This window comes from Equus quagga, chromosome 1 (assembly GCF_021613505.1).
Source record: "Equus quagga isolate Etosha38 chromosome 1, UCLA_HA_Equagga_1.0, whole genome shotgun sequence".
Lineage (NCBI taxonomy): Eukaryota > Metazoa > Chordata > Mammalia > Perissodactyla > Equidae > Equus > Equus quagga.
In genome coordinates, this window is record NC_060267.1 from 7,983,645 (window position 1) to 7,998,729 (window position 15,085).

At 39.0% G+C, this 15,085-nt stretch overlaps 1 long non-coding RNA gene across 1 annotated transcript; it reads right to left on the reverse strand.

The window, feature by feature from the left end:
* Window positions 1-249: 249 nt before the first annotated feature.
* LOC124238340 (uncharacterized) lies at window positions 250-13,885 on the reverse strand. The gene is made up of 3 exons (XR_006888292.1): window positions 13,671-13,885; window positions 1,425-1,551; window positions 250-329 (listed from the first exon to the last, which is right to left on the reverse strand). It is a non-coding gene; the product is annotated as an uncharacterized LOC124238340 (long non-coding RNA).
* Between the last annotated feature and the right edge of the window lie 1,200 nt (window positions 13,886-15,085).

A 15,085-nucleotide genomic window follows, 5' to 3' on the forward strand; every position in this document is an offset into this window, starting at 1 on the left:
CCATATAGTTTATTTGCAAAGTGATCTCAGCAAGTTAAGGGTGAAGGACAGTGGGACTGAATAGAAAAAGAGATAACACAAGGATGCTTTATCACGTTGCCCACCATGACTGGTGCTCAATCCCATAGCACATTCCGAAGAGCCATAGACAACATGTTGCAGAACTGTCTGCCAAGAGAATGAAAGGACGAAGCTTCACCCATCCGTTCCCAACTCTTATCGTCAAGGGGGGTCCTGCAGGCATTAACTCTTTTATGCTTATGGACTTTGCCCGTGTGAATGCTGACTGGGTCACCCTGGGTGTCCCGTGCTTGGACGTCAGAGCAGACCTGGAAGAACAGATATCAAGTATAAGCCTGTGGCGAGGCATTGAACGTTATACTGCACAAGCCAGAATGAAGCTTGCACAGAACTGATCACCCCATACTTGTTCAGTAAGAGTTGGGCCTGATGAGATATGAAGTGGTGCTTCTGTCCTTTATTAAATCCTAAACATCAAGGAGTCCTCGTTAACTTGGTGCCAACCATAAACTCTAGACGGACTTAATAGGAGGTTTACTGGAAGAACAGTTCCCACTGCTGCAGTTGGTCCAGAGACAGTGAATAATCTAACTCATCTCCCTTCTCCATTAGTCATTGTGGACATCCCTCACCACTGATTGGCAAATTGTCTGGTTTAACTGTTTGCCTAGTGAGATAACCCCAAGAGATCTGAGCAAGGAAATGTTCCGTGAGATACTACGCCAACAGATCAGGCATCTTGTAAATTGTGGTGCTGCTGGCAGAACTGTGTGCAGGAAAGGTAAATGCATATCCATGGTAGGTGTCAGTTTTGATAAAGATGTATCAATGTTTCTTCCAGGGTTGAAGGGGTCCATGTAATAAACTTGCTCCCAAGAAGTTGAGTAGTCTCCTTGAGGAATGACAGAATATTGAAGGCTCATTGCTAGCCTCTACTTGGGAGGTTTGGGATTTCATTAGTAGCAGTAGCTAGATCAGCCTGGAAGAAACAGAGCCAATGCTGCTGGTCTCATGCATAGCCTCCTTCTCTGCCACCAATGTCATTCTATTCGTGGGCCAATTGTGCCAGGACTGGAGTGACTGAGGAAGGAAGATGGTTGAGTCATTCTGCCCACTGGGTTTTGCACTGCCTCTTCTGTGTTGCTTGCTCTCTGCTGATATTGACAAGATACGCAATGATCCTAGCACTGTGGGCCTTCTTTCATAGGTCTAACTGCATACCTCTTCCCCAAATTTCCTTATCTTCTAATCTCATTCTGCTAGGCCTCTTAACCAGCCAATCCTTTTGCTACTACCCAGGGAATCTATCTTATTTCAGGCCACTTCGTCCAAACAAATTGAGTGACCCCAGATGTATGTCTCTCAGTTCTGCCCACTGGGAGGGATTTTCCTTCATCACTGACCTTTAGGTCCGCTTCTGATAGGGCTCTAGTATGGCAGCAGTGCATTTACGGCAATGGCCATACATTGTGCTGCTCCATCCGGAACCAGGCAGGCATTCTCTTAGTTCTGGTGCTGCAGGCAGAAGAACTGTGGAAAGGGAAGGTAAATGCTTATGCATGGTAGGTTTCAGTTTCAATACAGATTTTTTTTCTCTCTCCTCTATCAGTTGGATATAAGAAATCCCTCATAAAGCCAAATAATTAAGTTGAAAAAAACTGTCAGTGCATCAGGGATGGGTGACATGGAAACCTGGGCTACTTGGTCATGTGAGTTATCTACAATTTCTATACTTACCTGAACCCAATTCTAAGTGTTCAGTTTCCACTGTATGAGGAATTGCTGCTGAGCCCACCTGCCATTATGCTTGGTATCACATGGTATGGTGTAATACCCAGTTCCTAACGTTTTTTCTGATCACATGGTCACTTGTTGTCTCATTACCAAACACTTTGTCTAGAGTTTGCTAGAGATTAACAGCATAACAGGAGAGGTTTTTAAAAATGGTGAGCAGTTCTATGAAAGAGAAGCCTTCGCCTTTCTCCAAAATCCTAGGGGTAGGTCATGAAATTTTCCTATTCAGGCTTGTCATGGCTGCCCCTATCACTGTCAGACCTGCTGGCCACATTGCCCAAATGCCAGAGCAGCAGGCAGTGCAGTCTGAAACTGCTTTAGAACCTTCTCTTTCTCTAGGCCCCACTCAAAATTGGCGGGCTTCTGCGTCACCTGAAAAATGGAACAGAGCACTATTCCGGAGTGGCACGTGCTGCCTGCAAAATTCAAGGAGGCCTACTGAATGCCTTTTCCTTAGTGGCAGGGTTGTACAAGATGCAACACTTGGTATGCTTGCGTGCTCCTGATTATTGGAGCCCTTAATATTTCACAAGTATGGGAGCTCCCTGAGTATATTTGAGATTTATTTCCTACCTATTGGTATGCATGTGTCTTATTAGGGCATTTAGAGCAATTCCATATCTGCCCAAAAAGTCCTGTTCACATAATCTCACATAAGAGCAGCACGATATTCTGTGTAACATCAAGTTAACTGAGAATTAAATAATGACAGAGCAGGAGCAGGAATATGGCCATGGAACAAAGAAGGATATGTGTTTTCCTATGCAATAACAAAGAACTGCTTTTGATTCTCCTTGTTAATGAAGATTTAGAAGAATGCATTTACCAGCTCAATAGCTGCACACCTAGTACCATGTACCTGTTTATTCTGTCCAGTGAAAATACCTCATTTGACATGGCAGTTGTGATTGGGGCTACCATTTGGCAAAGTTTATGGAGTTCAACATCATCTGCCATTATCCATTTAGTTTTTGGTGCGCCCAACAAATCTATTGATTAAGGATATAATGGATATCAGCACCACCATCACCTTTTTAAATCTTTGATGGTGGCATTAATTCCCACACTTCCTTTTGGGATGTATTATTGCTTCTGATTTACTGTCTTGATGGATGAGGGAAGTTTCAGGGACTTCATACTCTTTTCAGGTCAGAGTTCCTGCATTCACAGTTACAATGAAGCAAGAAAACGGCGAGAGACACCCAAGTAGACCACTTTTGTGTATGGCTCATATTCCTTCCTGCCTCCATTGTGTAAAAACTGTCCTATGTCCTCCTCATGGTTAGGGTAAATTACTCCTAAAAAGAAGATGACTTCTCCTCTTGCATGTTGGTTCCTAGACACAAGGAGCACAAAGTATCCTGGTGGCCACCATAGCATATAGTTCAACAGGACCTTCATTGCGTCCCCTGGCAAGACTACACCTCCTGGGGCCAGGTGGCGCAGTGGTTGAGTTCGCACGTTCTGCTTCGGCGGCCCAGGATTCACCGGTTCGGATCCCGGGTGCGGACATGGCACTGCTTGTCAAGCCATGCTGTGGTAGGCGTCCCATATATAAAGTAGAGGAAAATGGGCAGGGATGTTAGCTCAGGGCCAGTCTTCCTCAGCAAAAAGAGGAGGATTGGCAGCAGATGTTAGCTCAGGGGTAATCTTCCTTAAAAAAAAAAAAAAAAAGAAAGACTACACCTCCTTTGGAAACCAGGATGTCTAACCCTGCAGAGCCCAGTGTAGTAGGAATGGTAAATGTTAAGTTCTTCAGTGGGTCACTGAGGATAATGACCCATTCCTGCTTCTATCCTTTTGCTCCTGGACCCATAGTTTCTTCCTAATGGGGAAAGAACATGTATGATGATCTCTAATTTAATGCGTATCTTCTATCCTGAGGATAGCATGCCATCCTTTCAGAATGTGCTCTTGAACTGGCACTTCAGCTGTCTATTTGGAAGGGCATTACAGTGCTCTATTAGGCTAGCTTCTAGATGATGCAACAATCACTTGATCCCATGGCAATGAGCTCACTCCTATACTTTCTTTGCTTTACTCCCATACTTTCTTTTCTGTGAAGTATGTCCCCTTGCTTGGGTGCTGTGTTGTGTAGAATTATACTTTTCTGGATCAGGTATTCTGTAAGCCCACAGACAGTGGTGTTGGCTAAGACCAATTTAATCTACCTACCATTTTACCAAATCTCAGTGATAGATTCTGTTCTTGACAGGGTGGACACTTAGAGGCAACAGCATTAGTTAGACAGACCTTGGTACATTGGTGTCCCTGCCATGGGACACATTCCTAGCCTCCACATCTGCCACCAAGGATACTCCGTTCATCTACCCATTATGCCAGTCTAGACTGCTTATGATGAAAGCAGACTAATCATTCTTTCCATTTGGTTGTTCAGTGCTTCTTCCAGGATAGCTTCTTTCTGGTTACGTAGAAATATCCACATGTTATGCCATCTTCTATTCGCCCAGCGTTAGTTCTCTATCCAGACTTTCTTATCTCTGATCTTCCAGTTTTTTCCTTCAAGCACCTGCTCAGATGATCAGACCACTGGCCAATTCCCAGGATGATGTATATTCTCACTTCATGTTTCCTCTCCTTCCACACAAAGTGTCCTTTCACATGTATGAATACAATGAAGAATTATAGGGCCTTAGGACAGAAAATGAAAAATACATGGTACAGAGCTGAGGAGAGAACTGTTAGATTTCTCCTGATCAAAGCTTGCCAAATTTCTTAGAACTCATAACTGCTCCAGTGGCTAGAATAAAAGGTGGGGCTGAGAGGATCTGATGTAATACGCAAAAAGTGTCCTGATATATCGCATGGAACAACTAATACCCAAAATTGAACTGAAGTCCTATAATGCAAATGCCTTTCTGAGAGATTATATCTTCTGCCATTGTCAGCTGAACTCATCTCAAAATTAACCACTCCCGTGGCTAGTTTACTTTGCTGAGAACAAGGCTTTATTAATGAAATCTAGGGAAGGTACATGGAGAGGGAAGGAGAGCAATAGTATGGGTGAGCACATGCCGTGAAGAAAAAAGTGATAGGATCATTTTGCTAGATGTATCTGTCACTAATTGTAGCCACCATTTTTTATGCTTTGTGTGTTGTTTGTGTGACTGAGGTTGGTTTGGGGATTTGATGATAAAATAGATATGAAAGTCTTTGGAAGAGTTTTATTTGCAATTAAAGTTTTTATCCAGGGAGATTTTTAAAAAAATGTAACAATGGGAGAGAGACGAGTGAGGCCTCCAGGATCTAGTTAATTCATAAACTAACCCTTGTATAGCCAAGAGTGGCTTACATTTCCACCTATTCAAATGGTCATATAATCAATGTGAGAATGTCAGGGTTTTCAGAACGTTTGAGCTGATTGGTCTTGACAATGACTTCCAGACTTCCTACATTGTAAATGGGATGGTGTAAGTGAAATGACAGTTTTCATGGGTTTGGAGAGAATTTTTCTATAATTTAGCTCTGCCCTGGGATGTCATAATTCCCATATCATTTAGGTAACACTGCTTCACAGAAATTCAGTTAATTAATCGTGATTGGTGGGATTTGAGCATTCACTAGAATTTGCATTCTCTTGGCATTTAGAAGGCAAGATCAGTAGTGGGAAATGGGTACCTTGGGCTTTGTAAAGGGAGAAGAAATATCTCAGAGGAACTCAATCCCAATCAATGTTCATCTACATTCGTTCTACATTTATGTCACTTTTTCAAACAAACTTCCTAGTAGAAGTGCAGTCAGAGATTTTTATAGTGTGTTTGACAGAAGATAGTTCTCAGTGAAGATGGTAGCAAATGTCTCTCTGAGACAAGCACACATGCATCAGTGGTCCCTTAAGATAGCTGCACAGATTCAGGGATTTCGATGCCATTTCCTCACTGTATAAACAGCTCACAGAAGTTTGGCACAAAGTGTGAAAGAAAACCTGACTGGCCTGGCCTCTATAAAGTGATCTTCATTAGTGGGTCTAGCTTTACACTGTGCACCCTCATTGGCACTGCACTGAGCCAGCTCACAGCCTTTCCTTCTAAAGGCTGCTGTTAGACAGAAGCATGTTGCTTCATGGGGGCTCCAAGAAGTGGAGATCTGTTCTTTCTCCTGCTTGTTTGGTCTTTTCAGATTTTTCCATTAGGTGGGAACCTGGATTCTGTGGTTCCTCAGTTGAACGAGAGAGTCTATTTGAATGCACTTTGCATTTTGTGAGGGAATACTCTATAAATATCCAAGGTTTTATTTTCTGTAGATTCAAGCATTCCCTGTTTTTTCCTCCTCTTTAGTATGCATACCACATAGAGCCAAACAACGTGAAAGAACAGTGAGCAGTTACATTAAATATAAACAAATAATCTATATGTTTTACAGTACATTTATATACATGTTTATGTTGGAATTTCTCTATAAATAAGATAGAGTACAGTACTTTGGGCCGTTATAGATTCCATTATCCTCTCAAATACCGAGCAAGGAAATAATTCTCTTTTATTAATTGGGCCAATTGAAAACAAATGGTGTCAACAGGTTCATTTGTTTAGATGCGTTTGATGAGTAACAAGAAGGTGTTAAATTGAGTTCAATGGAAAGATTACTAGGAAGATTGGCTCTTTATTGTGACCTGGGGATTGTGTGCTTTCAGTCGTCCTCTTCTGTCAGAGTTGGGGTAAAGACCTATATTTCTGTATTGCTAGCTATTCATACTTAAGTAGTGTCAGAGACTTCTAGAAAGCATTTCTCTCTTCAGGCATTCAATATCTAAATAAACAGTATTTGCAACTAAAACTTTATAAGAAAAAAATTTAGAAAAATGGCTGATTTTTTCTTTAAATATTATTTTATTCACTGATATTTTAAAAAGAACATTAAACTCATTTTCTGCTTTAAGGATATTTCTCCAAATATTTTGGATGGTAAAAAAGATGATTTTTAACAAGGGTTGTATTTTTTTAGGTTCACATGAGATATATTAAGAATGAAAATGAATTAGTTTTATACAACTTAGTTATATAATGGAAGTTGCTTTGGTAGATGAGAAAAAATGTCTGAATGTTATTAATTTTACTCCTTAATAATGCATTGATACTTAGTTAATAATGGAAGTACTAAGCATACACTAAGTTTTACCTTCAAAGTATACAGGAAATATTAACCATGAATAGATCATTCCTGCTGATGTTTTTGGAAGGCTACTGACGTTCTGGGTTTTTTAGTTTATTAGAAATTGAGAAGTAAGAGAAGTAAGTTACTAGATATAGATCATTTTATAAACTTCATATCAAAATTAGTCACGGGAATGACATCAGCATCACGGTAGAGTAAGCTCTTCCCTTAGACTGTCCCCCCAAGATACAATGCAAAGACATTCATAAACCAACAGAGCACACCCACACAACACGAAAGATGTCTGAGAAACTCATGCAGCTATATGTCTGAAGGTGGAGGTGCTGCACCCCCTGGGAGAAAGTGGAAGGAGGTAAGGGGATTTCCTCTCCCTCCCCAGCAATGATCAAGGGCAAGAGACTGCACATGGCTCTGAGAAAAGAGGAGGGAGTTGCGGCTCTCCATGGGAACCCCTTCATTCTCCAAGTTCCCTCACAGGACATGGGAAAGCCCCACACAGAGAAGGCTAAGCTATTGTGGAGTTATCTCCTTTAAGCCAGCACCCCAGGAGAGCAGATAGCAAGGGCAGAGCAAGAATACTCCCAGGATCACACTTGCAAAAGAAAACACTGCTTCCCCCACCCAGCGCTCCAGCTGGGACTGACGCAGTCAGTCAGGGAACCTGCACATATGATTAAAAAAAAGCAGCAGCTATGAGCTAGAGAGCTGGAAATTTCAGACAAGCCCTGTCAGCATAGACTCCAAAAATAAGCACAGACACCAGGGATCATGGTGGGCTGAAAATACACAGCTCCTGAGCAACTCCCCACACCAATAGTGGCAGGTGGAATCTGCAACCGGATATTATTGCTACGGGAAGTCACAAATTCATGACATCAAACAGGATGAAGAATTATATTAATACTCCAGGCGAGAAGCAAAATGACCAGCATCCAGAAATCAATCCTGAAGGCACAGAAATTTACAATCTAAATGACAGAGAATTATCATTAAAAAACTCAGTGAGTTACAAGAAAATTCAGATAAACAGTTCAATGAAATCAGGAACAAAATAATGAACAGAGAGAATTCTTCACAAAAGACATTGAGACTATAAAGAAAAACCAATCAGAAATGTTGAAGATGAAAAACACAATGGATGAGAAAAATCTTGACTCCCTGAATAATGGAGCTGATATTATGGAGGACAGAATTAGCAATCTGGAGGGCAGAAATATAGAAATGCTTCAGAAGGAGGAAGACAGAGAGCTCAGACAAAAAAGAAATGAAGAAATTCTCTGAAAAATATGTTACATATTAGGAAATGCAACATAAGGCTTATAGGTATTCCAGAGGGAGAAGAGAAGGAGAATAGAGTTGAAAGCTTATTCAAAGAAATAACAGCTGAGATCTTCCCAAACTTGACAAAAGAGCTGGAAATACAAGTAAAAGAAGCCAGTATAACTCTTAATTATATCAATGTAAAAAGACATTCTCCAAGGCATACAGTAGTAAAGCTGGCAAAAGTCAGTGACAAAGAAAAAGTATTAAGAGGGTGAAGACAGAAGAAAATAACTTATAAAAGAACTCTGATCAGGCTTTCAGCAGATTTCTCAGCAAAAACCTTACAGGCTAGGGGAGAGTGGAATGGTATATTCAAAATTCTGAAAGACAAAAACTTTCAGCCAAGAATACTCTATCCAGTGAAAATAGCCTTCAGATATGATGGAGAAATAAAAACATTCCCACATAAACAAAAGCTAAGGGAATTCCTCACCACAAGACTCCTTCAAGAATAAATGATCAAGAAGGCCCACAAGATTAAGTTTGCATGTTCTGCTTCTTGGCAGCCTGGGGTTCACCAGTTTGGATCCTGGGTGCAGACATGGCACCACTTGGCAAAAGCCATGCTTTGGTAGGCATCCCACATATAAAGCAGAGGAAGATGGGCATGAATGTGAGCTCAGGGCCAGTCTTCCTCAACATAAAGAGGAGGATTGGCAGTGGTTAGCTCAGGGCTAATCTTCCTCAAAAAAAAAAAAAAAATAAGGCCCACATACCTGAAAAAAAAAAGAAAATGTATAAAAAGCCTTGAGCAAGGAGACAGATAGGTAGACAAAATTGGAAAATTGTACCTCTCTATCAGAACAGGTTAGCAAACAATTATAACATTAAAGATAAAAGGAAGGAAAACATCAAAAATAACCATAATTTTGTCATTTTAACCACAAACTCACAATGCAAGATGGAGTAAGTTGTGACAACAGTAACTTAGAAAGGGGAAAGGAAAGGGATAGAATTGGCTTACACTAAGGAAATAAGAAGCTATCATAAAATGGACTATCTCATCTATGAGTTTTTTTAATACAAACCTCATGGTAATTGATAAACAAATAATCAGAACAGAGACACAATGATAAATAAAGAGAAAACTGAGAAAGCCATCATAGAGAACTACCAACCTGAATTGGTAGTCTGAAATACACAGGACAAGAAACAAGGGGAATACAGAACAACCAAAAAATGAGTAATAAATGGCAGCATTAAGCCCTTTTATTATCAATAATCACCCTAAATGTAAATGGACTAAATTTTCCAGTCAAACAACACAGAGTGGCTCAGTGGATTAAAAAACAAGACCCAATAATTTGCTGCCTCCAGGAAACACATCTCAGCTCTAAAGACAAACAGACTCAGAGTGAAGGGATGGAAGATGATACTCCCAGCTAATAGTGAACATAAGAAAGCAGGTGTTGCCATACTTTTATCAGACAAAGTAGACTTCAAGATAAAACAGGTAATAAGAGATAAAGAGGGGCGGTATATGATGATAAAAGGGACACTCCACCAAGAGGACATAACACTTTAAAATACATATGCACCCAACACAGGAGCAACAAAATACATAAAGCAACTATTAACAAAACTAAAGGAGATATTAACTACAACACAATAATAGTAGGGAACATTAACAGCCCACTTACGTCAATGGATAGATCATTCAGACAGAAAGTCAACAGTGAAATAGTAGAATTAAACAAAACCTAGACTAGATGGACACATAGATATATATATACAGAACACTCCATCCAAAAACAGAAGGATACACATTCTTCTCAAGTGCACATGGGACATTCTCAAGGACAGACCATATGATGGGAACCAAGGCAATCCTCAATAAATTTAAAAAGATTGGAATCATCTCAAGCACCTTTTCTGAACATAATGTTATGAAACTAGAAATTAACTACAATGTAAAAGCTAGGAAAGTGACAAATACGTGGAGACTAAACAACATGCTACTGAACAACCAATGGATCATTGAAGAAATTAAAGGAAAAATAAAAAAAATATCTGGAGACAAATGAGAATGAAAATACACCATACCAACTCAAAGGAGATTCAGCAAAAGTGGTCCTAAGAGGGAAATTCATAGCAATATAGGCTCAACTTAACCAACAAGAAAAATATTAAAAAAGCAATCTTAGACTACCACCTAACAGAATTAGAGAAAGAAGAACAAACAAAGGCCAAAGTTAGCAGAAGGAGAAAAATAATAAAAATTAGAGCAGAAATAAATGAAATTGAAAACAGTAGAAAGGATCAATGAAAGAGAGCTGTTTCTTTGAGAAGATAAACAAAATTGACAAGCCCTTAGCCAGATTCACTAAGTAAAAAAAAGAGAAGTCTCAAATAAATGAAACTAGGAATGAAAGAGAAGAAATTGCGACAGATACCAGAGAAATACAAAGAAGTATAAGAGAATACTATGGAAAACTATATGCTAAAAAAATTGGATAATCTAGAAGAAATGATACATTGTTAGACACATAAAAACTCCCAAAACTGAGCCAAGAAGAAATAGAGAATCTGAATGGACCAAGCACAAGTAAAGAGATTGAAATGGTGATCAAAACCTCCCAAGAAACATAAGTTCAGGACCAGATGGCTTCTCTGGAGAATTCTACCAAATATTCAAAGAAGATTTAAAAGCTATCCTTCTCAAACTATTCCAAAAAATTGAAGAAGATGGAACACTTCCTAACACATTCTATGAGGCCAAAATCGCCCTAATCCCAAAGCCAGACAGGGACAACACAAAGAAGGAAAGTTACAGGCCAATATTGCTGATAGACATAGATGCAAAAATCCTCAACAAAATATTGGCAAATCAAATATAGCAATACATTTAAAAGATCATACACCAAGATCATGTGGCATTTATACCAGAGACACAGGGATGGTTCAACGTCTGCAAATCTATCTATGTGATACACCACATTAACAAAATGAGGAGTAAAACCCACATGATCATCTCAGTAGATGCACAGAAAGCATTTGACAAGATCCAGCATCTATTTACAATAAAAACTCTCAATAAAATGAATATAGATGGAAAGTACCTCAACATAATAAAGGACATATATTACAAATCCACAGCCAACTTCGTACTCAATGGGGAAAAACTGAAAGCCACCCCACTGAGAACAGGAACGAGACAAGTGTGTCCACTCTTACTCAACGTGGTACAGGAGGTTTTGGCCAAAGCAATTAGGCACAAAAAAGGAATCCAAATAGGCAATGAAGAAGTGAAATTCTCGCTGTTTTCAGATGACACAATTCTACGTATAGAAAACTCTAAAGAATACATCAGAAAACTATTAGAAATAATCAACAACTACAGCAAAGTTGCAGGGTACAAAATAAACTTACAAAAATCAGTTGCATTTCTATACTCTAATAACATACTAGCAGAAAGAGAACTCAAGAATACAATCTCATTTGCAACAAAAAGAATAAAATGTCTAAGAATAAATTTAACCAAGGAGGTGAAAGACTTATGCCCTGAAAATTATGACATAATTGAAAGAAATCAATGATAATATAAGGAAATGGAAAGATATTCCATGCACATGGATTGGAAGAATAAACATAGTTAAAATGTCCACATTACCTAAAGCAATCTATAGATTCAATCTAATCCCAATCATAATGCCAATAATATCTTCACAGAAATAGAACAAAAATCTTAAAATTCATATGGAGAGACAAAAGACCTTGAATAGCTAAAGCAATCCTGAGAAACAAGAACAAAGCTGGAGGCATCACAATCCCTGACTTCAAAATATACTTCAAAGCTATAGTAATCAAAACAGCATGGTACTGCTACAAAAACAGACATGCAGATCAATGGAACAGAATTGAAAGCCCAGAAATAAAACCACACATCTATGGACCGCTAATCTTTGACAAAGGATCCAAGAACATACAACAGAGAAAGGAACTTCTCTTCAATAATTGATGGGAAAACTGGGCAGCCACATGCAAAAGAATGAAAGCAGACCATTGTCTTTCTCCATACACAAAAATTAACTCAAAATGGATCAAAGACTTGAAGGTAAGATCTGAAACCATAAAATTCCCAGAAGAAAATAAAGGCAGTACACTCTGACATCAGTCTTAGGAGGATCTTTTTGAATACCATGTCTACTTAGGGAAGGGAAACAAAAGAAAAAATAAACAAGTGGGACTTTATCTGACTAAAGAGCTTCTGAAAGACAAAGGTAACCAGGAACAAAATAAAATGACAACCCACCAAATGGGAAAAAATATTTGCAAATTGTATATCTGACGAGGGGCTAATCTCCAAAATATATAAAGAACTCACACAAGTCGACAACAAAAAAACAAACAACTCAATCAAAAAATGGGAAGAGGAAATGGACAGACATTTCTCCAAAGAACATATACAGATGACCAACAGGCTCATGAAAAGATGCTCAATGTCACTAATCATCAGGGAAATGCAAATCAAAACTACACTAAGATATCACCTTACACCCCTTAGAATGGCTATAATGACCCAGGCAAAAAACAACAAATGTTAGAGAGGATGTGGAGAAAAGGGAAGCCTCATACACTGCTGGTGGGAATGCAAACTGGTGCAGCCAGTGTGGAAATGGTATGGAGATTTCTCAAAACTTTAAAAATAGAAATACTGTATGACCTGGCTATCCCACTGCTGGATATTTATACAAAGAACTTGAAATCAACAATTCAAAGAGACTTTCACATTGCTATATTCATTGCAGCGTTATTAACAATAGTCAATAGTGGAAGCAACCCAAGTGCCCATCGACTGATAATTAGATAAAGAACATGTGGTCTACATATACAATGGAATATTACTCAGCCATAAAAAGGACAAAATCATTCCACTCACAACAACATGGATGGACCTTGAGGGTATTATCTTAAGTGAAATAAACCAGACAGAGACAAACACGGTATGAATTCATTCATACGTGGAAGATTAACACATGGACAAAGAGAACTGATTAGCGGTTATCAGAGCGGAAGGGGGTTGGAGGGTGAGCATAAGGGGTAAAGGGAAACATTTATATGATGACTGAAAAATAATAATATACAACTGAAATTTCTCAATGTTATATGCTATTATGACCTCAGTAAAATTAAAAAAAAAAGTTAGTAATGAAAGACCTTGCAACACAATACTCGGTTATTCAAAAACAGAACTCCAAACTATTGGTAGTTTGACATGAACTGTATTAGAAACTGGGGGGCTGTGTGCCAGTTACCAATTTATTGCTTCTCAGCTCTAAATTTACTTTTCATTGCTCTTCTTGTGATACTGGTATTCCTCCCTAGCTGGCCCACTGTTAAACTTTACCAGTTGAGAGTGTGGGAGGTACAGTGCAGGAGGAGGGCAATTCTCTTACTCTTTCTGCTGTGCTCCTCTTCCTGCCGGCTCCTGTGGTGCCAGACTGGCAGGCAAAGCACCCCATGGAAGCAGCATCTCTTGGCAGCTTTCCTGCAGTTTCCTCAGGTACCACACATGGTCTCCTAGCCAGCATCCCACGAAGGCATCTTCTTGAGTTTCTCACGGTCCCCTACTTTCACCCCCACCCCACGGTGACTTCCAGGAGTTTCACTGGTATTCCACACAGCTTTCTGATGAGTTCGGCAGCATCTTCTCACCCCCTGCCACCCTTGCAGCAGGTTCTAGGGAATTCTGTGGGAGTCCAACCAGCTTCCCAGTGAGTTAACAGCTCCCAGCCACAGGAACTTCCCAGTGAATTTCATTGACATCATTGGGAAGTTCTCCACCTACCAGCCTCAGATCACTGGCTATGGACTAGCCCTGGCTCTGGGGAATGCAGGGAATTTCTCCACCCTCCAGTGTGCTTCAACCACATTCTTGGCAACAACTCATCTCCAGCCTTGGGAAGGGGCCTCCTCTCCAAGTCTGTTTTATTCTTGAGACCATTTCTCAGCTCTAGTGTATTCTTTAGAGTTTTCTTTTTATCCCCTGGAGTAGCTAATTCCGTATAAGCAATTTATAGTTCTTCATATTAAACTTTCCCTGTTCAAATTACTGTGTCATTTCTGTCTCCTGATTGAACTTTGATTGGTATGGGTGTTGAAGAGAATTTAGCAGTAATTTTAGAAGTTCATTGAAAGCTTCACTAAGAATGTAATTTAATCATTTTGTTTAAAGACTCCTTCAATTTTGTAGTGTTAAGGCACTATTTGGAAACATGACTACATTTTAAAATGCTTTTGAAAACTAGGGGGAGCTAGATGTATTTACACTAGTAAATTTGGTTATTTCACTATGCTTGAAATCTTATCTTCAGATCTTATTTTCTTATTTTTATACAGTCCATTACTTTATCTTCCTGTTTTCCCACTCCTAATATTTGATGTAAATCTTGTTTATATTTTATGTTTACTTTATATACTCAGGTGTTACTTGCCTTTAAACATAACAAATACTCTCCAATAAATACATTTTTTTCCTACTAGGAAGACATGTTCCCATTTCCAAAAGTATGTTCTTGCTACTGTGAAAAAACTATGCCCTAATATATGTGCTTTGAAAACATGAGAGTTTTTTTCTAAGTAAGTATATTAAAAGTTATTCCTAACTTGAAGTCAATTGCCTATTTAATATTAACATTATTTAGACGGACTAAAAAGTGTGAGTAGTTTTTTGGGTTCATTTTAAATACTCTTTTTCGCAATGTCTGATGATCTATACTGATTCTAAATAATAAAAACCAAAGAGTAAAGTCAGGCTAAACAGTCTGCTTAGTGAAATGAAAAATTAATTTCAACATATGTGCACTATGTA